The sequence below is a fragment of the Jaculus jaculus genome, chromosome 12 (assembly GCF_020740685.1).
Source record: "Jaculus jaculus isolate mJacJac1 chromosome 12, mJacJac1.mat.Y.cur, whole genome shotgun sequence".
Taxonomy (NCBI): domain Eukaryota; kingdom Metazoa; phylum Chordata; class Mammalia; order Rodentia; family Dipodidae; genus Jaculus; species Jaculus jaculus.
The window spans coordinates 80,152,902-80,165,107 of NC_059113.1; positions in this window are offsets into that span (position 1 = coordinate 80,152,902).

The window sequence follows — 12,206 nt, forward strand, 5'->3', positions numbered from 1 at the left end:
CCAGGTCTCTATGGTCCATTCCAACAACATTTAGTGTCTTCAGCAGTAGGGTCTTACCATTAACCTCTGGTAGATAATCAAGTGCTCTGACAGAACTCTTTCTTATTTGTTTTGGGAGATCTAGTAGACCTCTCTGATCAAAAGCTCATTGTGGATGCAAACCACATCCTGGTACTGGGAATTATAGGCCAGAACCAAAGGGAAAGAAAAATGAAAAGGACAGAGAAGAAAGAGAAATAGGAGATATAAACATGGTTGAGCAAATGTCTCTGAAATGAGATGTGAAGCTTTTAGGATAAGTGCCAAGTAAGGGAATAACAGGGTCTTTTTGTAACTCTATATTCATCCTTCTCAGGGCTGTCCATATTGATTTCCACAGTAGTTGTATCAGCTTACCTTCCTACCAACAGTGAATGAGTGTTCCTGTTTTCCCACTGCCCAGCCAGCATTTGTTTTCATTGGATTTTTTAATGTTTGATATCCTTACTGGGGCAAAGGGGAATCTCAAATTTTTTAATTTGCATTTTGTTAATGGTTAGGGATGTGGAACATCCTCTTAAGTGTGTGTTAGCCATTTGTAATTCCTCCCTTGATAACTCCCTACTTAGTTCTCTGCCACATTTTGGATTCGGTTGTTTGATTTTTTTTGTTGTTGTTGTTGTTTACTTTTTAAAAAATTCTTTGGGCTGGAGAGATGGCTTAGTGGTTAAGCACTTGCCTGTGAAGCCTGAGCACCCCAGTTCGAGGCTCGATTCCCCAAGACCCATGTTAGCCAGATGCACAAGGGGGCGCACGCGTCTGGAGTTCGTTTGCAGTGGCTGGAGGCCCTGGCGCGCCCATTCTCTCTCTCTATGTCTATTTGCCTCTCTCTCTCTCTCTGTCACTCTCAAATAAATAAATAAAAATAAACAAAAAAATTAAAAAAAATTCTTTGTATATTCTAGATATTAGGTTTCTGCTAGTGATATGCCTAACAAAGATTATCTCCCATTCAGTGGGTAATCTATTGGCTTTGCTTATGGTATGTTTGTCTGTACAAAAGCCTTTTAGGTTCATGAGATCCCACTGGTTGAGTGCCTGCTTAATTTTCTGGGATGCTGGGGTTTTGGTCAGGAAGTCTTTTCCCAGTCTTATATGAATGGTGGAAAGTGCTTCCTAATTTTTTCTTCCAGTACTTGAAGAGTTTCATTTATTATATTGAGGTCTTTAATCCATATAGATTTTATTTTTGTGTATGGTGAAATGAGTGGATATAATTTCATTTTTCTACATGTGGTTATACAATTTGTCTAACACCATTTGTTAAAGATGTGGTCTTTTCTCCAGTCTGAATTATTGGCAACTTTGTCAAAGATCAAGCACCTGTAGTTGCTTGCAATAATGTCTGGGTCTTCAATTTTGTTCCATTAGTGTATGTTTAAGTTTTTATTTTAGTACCAGGCTGTTTTTATCATTGTGGTTTTGTAATATACCTTTGGAACAGGTATGGTGATACCACCAGTGGTTTTTTGTTTGTTTGTTTGCTTATTTTTGCTGAGGATATTTTGGATATCTGTGGCCTTCTGCCATTTCAGATGAATTTTGAGTTAAATTTTTCAATCTCCGTGAAGAATGATGCTGGTATTTTTATTGGTATTGTGTTAAATCTGTATATTGCTTTTAGTAGAATTGACATTTTCACAATATTATTTCTACCTCTCCAGGAGCATGGGAGGTCTTTCCATCTTCTCAAGACCTCCTCTATTACTTTCTTGAGTTTTGTTGTTATTATTATTATCTAGGTCTTTCAAATCCTTGATTAGTGTTTTTCCAAGGTATTTTTTATTATATTATTGCTACTAAAAATGGGATAGCCTCACTTATTTCTTTCTCTGTATATTTATCATTTGCATATAAAGAAACCTACTGATATTTGTGTGTTGATTTTGTATACTGCCACTTTCCTAAAGGAATTTATCACCTGTAAAGGTTTTATAATGGAGACTTTGGGTCACTTATATATAGAATCATGTCACCTGCAAATAGAGACTTCTTCCTTTCCAAGTTGAATTTCTTTCTCCTGTCTTATTGCTTGGGATAATACTTCTAGTACTATGCTGAAGAGCACCGATGAGAGTAGGAACACCTATCATGTTCCTGATCTCAGTGTGAACTCCTTGAATTTTTCCCCATTAGGAATTATTTGGGCCTTAGGAGCTTTTTATACAGCATTTATTATGTTGAGATATAAACATGTATGCCTATTCCTTCCAGTGTTTTGGCCATGAAATGGTGTTGCATTTTGTCAAAGGCTTTCATTGTATCAATTGAGATTATCATGTGGTTCTTATGGTTCAGACTAGGATGGAAAGTCCTCCTCCTCTCACTCCCCCTTCTCCTTCCCCTCCTCCCTCTCCTCCCCCCTCCTACCCCTCCTCCTCCTCCCTCCTATATTATGATTGTGATGTGCTCAAGTTGGATCATTCCTTTGATAATTAAGAAGTGGCCTTCTTTGTTGTTTTTGATTACTTGTGGTTTGAAGTTTATTTTTCTCAGATATTAACATAGCAACACCTGCTTGGTTTTTTAAAATTTCCATTTGCTTGGAATATAATTTTCCAGCCTCTCACACGAAGGATGCATCAGTCTTTAATTGTGAGGTAGGTTTCATGAAGACAGCAGATAGAACATTCCAGTTTTTCAATCTAGCCTGATAATCTGTATCTTTTGATGGGTGAGTTAATCCCATTAGTATTTAAGGTTATCACTATGGGGTTTGAATTAATCCCTGCCATGATGAGGTGTTTTATGGGGTTGAGTGGTTTCTTGTGTTATGTACTCTTTTGAGCCTGGTTTATTTTGGTTATTGTGATCTTCTTGTTGGCTCTTGTGATTGGTTGTTTGATTGTTCTGTGTGGATTGTTCCCTCCAGTATTCTCTGTAGGTTTGGGTTTGTATTCACATAATCATAGAGTTGAGCTTTTTTAATGGAAAGTTTTTCTTATATTATCTATTATGAGGGATACTTTTGCTGAGTAAAGAAACTTGGGTTGGAAGCTTTTCAGACTTTGAAATGTTCCATTCCAGGCCCTTCTGGCTTTCAGGGTTACCATTGAGAAATCTGACATAATTCTAATGGAACTGTTTTTGTATGTTTTGAGTTCTCTCTTGCTGCTTTTAAGACTTTCTCTTTGTTTTCATTGTTAAGAGTTTTTTAAAAAAAATTTTTATGTATTTATTTGAGAGCAACAGACACAGAGAGAAAGACAGATAGAGGGAGAGAGAGAGAGAATGGGTGCACCAGGGCTTCCAGCCTCTGCAAACGAACTCCAGATGCATGCGCCCTCTTGTGCATCTGGCTAACGTGGGACCTGGGGAACCGAGCCTCGAACCGGGGTCCTTAGGCATCACAGGCAAGCGCTTAACCACTACACCATCTCTCCAGCCCAAGAGTTTTAACTATGATGTGTCTTGGAGAATTTCCATGGAAACTATGTTACTTTTTATTAAAAGTCCTTTTAGTAACTTAGACTCATTTTCCTAATACCCAGAGTTCTAAGGATTATGTACATATTACATATTTTAAATTATATTCTATGTCATCATTAGTTTATATTTCTCACTGTGTGATCTCCAGAATTTTGCCAAAAGTTTTCAAGTGTACCCTAAAACATGGATCTAAAGTGTTATTGAAATCTATCCATATCTCCACCTACTACCTACAAAAACAAAGGAAAGATTACACACTATAAATCTCCACAAATACTTATGGTTGAAGTAGTCTGTGAGTTATTAGTGTTTTCTTTCTCTTGCCTTGCACTGTTGCTGACAAAGTTTACAACAAGAAATGGGGAAAAAAAGTTCACCAGTCTGCACAGTCAGTGGAAAGTCAAATTGAATTTTGTATATCTCCCTTACTGACAGCACAGTCCTAGTTAAGTGCCTACAAAGTCCAAACTAGCAACAAACTTTTGGTTCCTTCAAATTCATAACAAATACTTATGAGCCCATTGTTTCAACAGTTGTAAGTCTCCATTTATCACACTTAATATAACATTTGACATGGTTCAGTTTTTCTTTGATGTATTTTTATGTTAAATGAGAATTATACCATTAAACAAATAATATTTTCTGTAACTGTGCATTTGATAGGTTACTTCTTTTTTATTTTCTGGGGGATTTTAAATAAACCTGTTTTTGTGGCTACTCATTTTACGTAGGCTGGGCATCTTACCCATATTTATTTCTGGTATTATATTATGTTATCTAAATGATCATCAGTGATGCTTGAAATTCAGATTACCCAGGGGATTATTTGTCTGAAAACCAAACAGCCTGCTGGGAGGATATTATCCTGCTGCTGTACCAGTTGTCAAACTTTATATTCTTAAAGACTTACTGCAGGGAAATTTGTTCTTCATAGTCTCCACAATTAGGTTAGGAAAATATAGGTGGAAAAATTGGAATATGTGTTTATATAATATCTTCAACCTATAATATTGCCTAATGTCAGTTTCATATGTAATATTTAACCACAGTGCAATTTAAACATACAGTGGTAGCATAAATGAAGTGTATGCATATTTCTAGTGCTGAATAGAAATCACCTTATTAAAATCACATGTACAATAATTGTAAGCATTGCATAGTCAAAAACATAGAAATGTGTATCTTTAAGAACATTGTAATAGTCTGATAACCACACAAGACAAATTTCACTAGTGGACATTTTTTTTCAGCTACTTGAACACAAAGTAAACACTTCAATCTTAGTAACATAAAATTTTATATTCTACAATACATCATTATTTTACTCATTCTCATCTACCTATGGTATTTATATTAGTAATTTGTACCATGATTAACAAAAATTGTGAAATGTCAACAAAATTTTAATGTTACAATCAACTATCAGCATAAAAATGTAACCATTATTCAAGCCTTATAAACCCTTACCTGTTTTTGCAAATTTTTATTGAATTCAAAAATTTCAAGCAAATATACACAAAACCTTCATTCTTTCATTAATGTTACTCTATTTCTTTCCTTCAAGGGATCTATTTTCTTTTAAAAAAATTTGTTATTTATTTATGAGTGACAGAAAAAGGAAGAGGCATATATATATATATATATATATATATATAGAGAGAGAGAGAGAGAGAGAGAGAGAGAGAGAGAGAGAGAGCGAGCGAGCAAGCCAGGGCCTCTAGCCATTGCAAACGAACTCCAGACATGTGCGCCCCCTTGTGCATCTGGCTAACGTAGGCCCTGGGAAATTGAGCCTCTAACCAGGGTCCTTAGGCTTTACAGGCAAGCGCTTAACCACTAAGCCATCTCACCAGACCCAAGGAATCTATTTTCTATTTGAATATTAAAGTAGAAATTTATCTGTACCAAATACTGCATGTGGACTATATGCTATATGTAAAATTCCTTTTATTGATACTTTATTTTTTTTAATTAATTAGTTTTGTACTCAGTGAATACAGTCAAGTTTTTACCATTGTTAGCCTCCTCCATGTCCTTCCCCCTGCCACTGGCCCATCCTTTTTGAGGTATATGGATCATACAGTGTGAAGTTAGCCCTCAGTTATGGGTAGTTGGAAATGTCTCTGAGTATCATGACCCAATGTGTTAGGCGGTCTCCATCTTGACTGGCTGTTGCTATATGTAAAATTATGAAAATATAAAACACAGTCCTCATGAGTAGCATAATAAAATATTAATTTAGTACAATATACTTTAAATTGATATTAACATGCAGTTTTTCACTCATGATTAAAAACAACTCACAAATACAGACAAAGCACTCAATGAAAGATATGTTCCCAGTCAGTAGGGGAGAACATCGAAGTTCACTTACACTTCCCAAACCACAGGAACTATATAAGAAAAGCAGAGAGTTAATGTATATTCAGTGTTGCAGTCAGGCTCACATTGCTGGAATAAAACACCCTACCAAGAGCATCTTTTGTGAAACAAAAAGGTTTATTTTGGTTTACAGAATTGAGGGAAAAATGATGGCATGAGCAGAGGCTGAACATCGTATTTTGGCCAACATCAGATGGACAACATCAAGAGGAAGGTGTGCCAAGTTCTGGCAATAAGGAGCTTGCTATAACACCCATATGCCCACCCCCAACAATGCACTGCCTCCAGGAGGCTTTAATTCCCAAATTGCCATCATCTGGGGACCTAGCAATCAGAATACCTAAGTTAATAAGGGACACCTGAATCAAACCACCACAGTCAGTAAACCACATTTTTTAAAATATTTTTTGTTCATTTTTAAAATTTATTTATTTGAGAGTAACAGACACAGAGAGAAAGACAGATAGAGGGAGAGAGAGAGAATGGGCGAGCCATGGCTTCCAGCCAATGCAAACGAACTCCAGACACATGCGCCCCCTTGTGCATCTGGCTAACTTGGGACCTAGGGAACCAAGCCTCGAACCGGGGTCCTTAGGCTTCACAGGCAAGCGCTTAACCGCTAAGCCATCTCTCCAGCCCAGTAAACTACATTTTTAACTGTCCTGTTTTCTTTAGAATTTAAGTATTATTTTGGGTGTACACTTATTCAGACAAGAAAATCTTAGAAGTGCTAAAACTCTCCCAAACTTTACATATATATATATATCCTCTTCTGTACTGATTTCTTTCATTAGGAATGTTTCTTAAAGTTACATGGAAGAACTCAGACATGCCTCATTATTTACAATGCTGCAGAGTACTATTATGTGAGTGAGGATTATTTATTTAACATATCTAATGCTTGAAATCTGTACTCTTCAAAGATTTTAGCCAATATAGCTGTTTATTAATTACCCTTATGAATGACCCTTTGTTTTTCTGTATTCATATGAAAATATATTTGGGAATATTTCCTAGTATATTAATTATTATATAAAATAATGTGAGCATTATGAAATTTACTCACAGATTATTAACCATGTTATCCTAAAGTATGTATTCATACTAGTCATATATTAACATTCATAACAATGTTAAAATTCCACTTATAAAGTTTTGATTAGTACCAATGTGATAAAAGTCAAGGAATTCTTTGACTATGGCTTAATTTGGCCCAGAAATGGGTTCATGACATTTTCTGGATAAATCTTCAGTGTCTAGCTATTACTATTGGCACTTTGTCTTCTTCATCTCAGAATCTAGTCTTTTTCTTATAACACACCTCTACACACAATGCGTTAGCTGTTTTGCCTGTTTAAGCCACTGCCCATGTCTTCATAGCACAGTTAACTTTGTATAAAATCTCAGGTAAATCTAAAAGAAAATAGCCAAGTCAGACAATATTCTTATCAATGATACTTGTGAGTAGTATGTAAGTCATTATTTTGATGTTTGTTCTCAGTGTTCACTAGTGTATAATGCTTTCTCCCTCTACCAGGTTTTATAGCTATTCATATTTGCAAAAATGTAAGAAAACATTTCCTTCGAGTCAAATAGGATGAGGTGCACTCCATTTATGATTGATAAGTGATTGAGGTTATAGGTGAGCTTTTTTTCTAGAATTTTGGCAATTGACTTCTCCCTTCTGAGATAAGATAGTAGTTAATATCTTTTTCTCCAACATATACTATAACTAAAGTTGTAGTCAAAGGCATAAATTCTACCATGGAGGCCAGTAATACTTGCTAATTATCAGTATGAATAGACATTTGTGTTTTATCCATTGTTCTCCAAAATGGTTGCTTAAATGTTTTCCTTCAGTCAGATAACCAATGAAAAGTGCTTTCTCTACCTCCTCAGTTTCACATTTACCATAATGCTGTACCTTATTTTTTGTGTGTTTTAATGTGTTTGAATGATGAAAAAAAATAAAAAGAAACTAAGAAGATTATACAATGTTACTAGGTATATTTGGATATAAATGCTTTGAGCCAAAAAGGTGTATTCCCAAACTACTACTAAGTTTCCGTTTTCAAAGTGCAGTGAGAGCAAACCTCTATGGAAATAGGCTAAACAATTAATTAATTTAAAATAAGCACCACGTTGTTACTTCCTGTGAAATACAAGCCTGAATCACAAGAGAAAAGCAGGCCATAGTCTCCTTCCTTTGGTCCACATAATTCTTATATATATATATATATATATATATATATATATATATATATATGAATATATAAGTTTATAAATATATAAAAGAATATATGTATAGTTTCTGTAAAATATTATATATATGTATATATATATATATCTTTTACACATATATTGTCTATCTATAATATATATCTATCAGATAGATAGATAGATAGATAGATAGATAGATAGATAGATAGATAATCTTTTACAGCACCATGCCAGGAAGGTTAAATCATATTTATTCATTCTAGTCACTCTCGCTGTCTAGAAAAAAGTCATACCTAAAATGGAAAGGGCATATATTTTTGGTTTTGCTCTTGTTGTCTGATTAAAGGAGGAAGTCATGATAGGTTTTTAATTATTTCTAGATTTAGCCACTTGTAGTTTATAATTTTGTATTCTGTATGTTTGAAGAAGCATCTATAATCATAACATTCATATAGTTGTCATAGATTTAAGAAACTGAATAAAGTCTCTTATATTTATCATGTAACACATACATATTCTATGAGTTACAGGTTTATGAAACAAAAGTATAAACATTTACGTATTTATATTTTACAATTTTGGGTAGAGGAAGGAGAAGACAAAGGCCAGTAATTTACATGCTTCTACTATAAAGGAACAAGTACATTTATTGGTGCTCACAGCTGGCTTCCTCTTTAATGGTTTACAATTAGAGAAATCTTTCTACTTCCACTCACTGCATTAAAATCACACAATCTTTGTTAAACATAATTTTATTTTCTAACGTTTCTACTGAAAACAGCCATAAATATATACAATAGACAATAATTATAATCCACTGTATGTTTGCAAGCAGAAAGAAAGAAGAAAGAGAGTTAGGGAGACAGGGAGAGAAATAGAAATAGTAAAAGAGAGAAACTGAGGCACACTGGGCTATTGTGGCTGAAGATGAACTCCACAAGCAAGCACCACCACTTTGTGCATTGACTTTTTGTAGATACTGTGGAATTGGACCAGGGTGTGTTGTCAGATTTTGCAAACAAGTATGCTTAACTGCTGAGCCATCTGTCCAGTTTAAATCTTTCACTCATAAACAAGAACATCAAGCTGATGAGGTAATGTTGATAGATATCACTTAAGATTTGGGTGGGTGTTGGTGGGTCCTAACTTCAGTGACTCCTGCACCTGATACTCAATGATAAGCTTACAAGGAAGATATTATCCTTCAGTTACTCTTGCACTGATACTTAAAGGAAAGCTTGTAAGAAAGGTACTGTCTCATTAATGGCACAATAGTGAAATCCTAGTCCTCGGTGACTCAACTGTGGTAATTTCCAGCTTTGATGTGTCAGCTGGTATCCTAAACACAATTCAACCTTAATTGTAACTGAAGATCAAAGAATAAACGAAGATCATATACCTTGCATGACCATCTCAGATGGGAATCATTTTACCCTTGCATAGAAGGTGATGGAGTCTCCTCGGTCTGTTATGAATGTATTTATTTACTTGCAGAATAAAACTGAACCCCATTCTGAAGGTGATTAGTTTAGATTTTATAGGTCAGATGTCTAGGAGGCCCTACACACAGACATTGGCAACTATTCTTGCTGATGACCAGGTTTTTTCCAATCAGTTACCTGGGTTTATATAACAACAAATTTACTTGTTTGTTAATTTGGTTCTTGGCTTTCCTCTACCAACACTGCCCCTAGTCCTAGTGGTTCTGAGCAGATACTCCACAAGCTCTCAAGCCAGAAACCAATACTTCCAATGTCAGGCTTTATATGTATATATGCCTGTTTCTCTTCTTTAATGGTTAAATGTATTACAGTCTTCAGAGTCCTTCCTTTTATGTTGAGAAAAACTCTAGAAATTAAATTAACATATTGGACTACAAGGTTAGCAAGGCCTCAAGCTCACTTTGACAATGAAGGCATGAGAATTTTGAATTATTTGTTAAATATATGAAATATAATTTAGCAAAATCCATGTCGCTCTATGTTTTTGGTTCACTTTTTCATAATTTGATTGAGAATTGACACCAAAAAGAGTGGCTCTAAATTCAGTCCTGCCTTGACAGGGGCCCAGGGAATTGATTATGAATGTTGATGATGATTTTGTTTTTCACAAAATATATTTTTACCTAGGTATACAAGGTAACAGTCGAGTGTCTGGCAAATACCTTGGTGCTCCTCGCGCAGGAAATGGGTTTACATTAAGCTTTTGAATGATCTGTGCTCAGTTTGTTCCAACCAAGATAAACCCTCTCTAAGAGTCTTAACTAGCCAAGATGTCAGACATAGGTGACTCAGTCTGGTGAGACAAAGAGGAGGCAACTTTAATGAAAGGTATCTGAAAAGAGAAAAGCATTTTATTACTTAAAGATTCCAGAGCAAAGAGAGATGAGCTAACTGCACAGAACCATTCAGCTAGCATAATGAGAGCAAGAGACAGAGACCTCTGAGGGACCTATGGCTGAAGCCTTGAATCCAGGATATTACTCAAGCAGATTTCCTGTAGTGAGTCCATATTTTTACTTTAAACGATGTAGGCATGCAGTCTGTGAAGTTTCTCTGTAACTGATATGTAGCCACACATCTATACTGCCCAAAGATTTTTTTTCCCTTTAACGAACAATGACGCTAGATCGATATCTCTCTCTCTCTCTCTCTCTCTCTCTCTCTCTCTCTGTGTGTGTGTGTGTGTGTGATATGCATGTGTATGTTAGTGTTATAGTATCATGTAATTACACTAAAACTTCATATAAAATATGTAACCCTCTAATAATACAGGTCTATTTTAAATGAAAATGCTTTCCACAAAGTTGTACAAAAACAATGAAACATATTTTCCTTATGATAACTCATAATAAATCATCTGATCTACTATGATCTAAGGTTTTTAAGTACTTGCCTACTTTCTTGAAAATTTCAGTTTGTAGCAGTTACTTAGTTACCTTAATCCATTATGTCATACTTCAATTATCTCCTTTATAATTTTTCTTCTGAATCAAGTGCTTAATTTCCCTTTTCCTCTATCCTATCCCTGGATGGTTGTCATTTTGAAAGGTGCTAAGATGAACCAACACTCACTTATTTTAGGATTATAGCTCACACCTCCAGTTTTCTTTATTGCTTTCATTTCTGAATCCAAACTGATTTTATAAGAAGAAACAATATTTGATATTTAAGTCTTTTAGAGTAGCATGTTTCACCACTGGAACATTCATCTATGATTAGAGTCACTGCATATCCCAGAAGAATCAGGTGACACAGAAAGTCTTATCAGCCAGGAGTAAGGACAATCTCTGTCTAAAGACCCTGTTTGTAAGAAAGCAATAAGGGCTTTTGGTAGCACACATTTTCACTTAAATATTGAATGGTTTTGTTTAATTGTATCCAGCTGAGCTCATGATATAAGTTCTGGGTTGTATACTTGGAGAATGTTCCTTGCTTGGTGACTCAAAGGTGGATCATTAAAATATATACACTTGTGACAATAAATCCGATGTACTCACTGAAACTATGAGAATAATGGATTGTAGATTTTGAGAATAAAAAAGTAAATTTGTCTTTTGATTAAAATTACTTCAGTGTGAGTTGTACAGGGGCTTTGGAAACCAATGACACAAATCACACACATGGAACAATGGATGGGTTATCCATGCCTGAGTGGTCACCAAAGGGCCCATTAAAAAAAATAGAGTAGGGCTGGAGAGATGGCTTAGCGGTTAAGCGCTTGCCTGTGAAGCCTAAGGACCCTGGTTCAAGGCTCGGTTCCCCAGGTCCCATGTTAGCCAGATGCACAAGGGGGCGCACACGTCTGGAGTTCGTTTGCAGAGGCTGGAAGCCCTGGCGTGCCCATTCTCTCTCTCTCCCTCTATCTGTCTTTCTCTCTGTGTCTGTCGCTCTCAAATAAAAAAAATTAAAAAAAATAAAAAAAATAGAGTAGACTGGAAACATGGATTAGTGTGTAAGGCACTTGCCTGCAAAGCCAAAGTACCGAGGTTTGTATTCCCCTGGATCCAGATGCACATGATGGCATGTGACTCTGGAATTCATTTGTGTGCCCACCCATCCCCCCCCCCCCCGCTCTCTCTCTCTCTGTCTCTCCTTTCCTCTCTCTCAAATAAATAAATAAGTAAAAATACAATA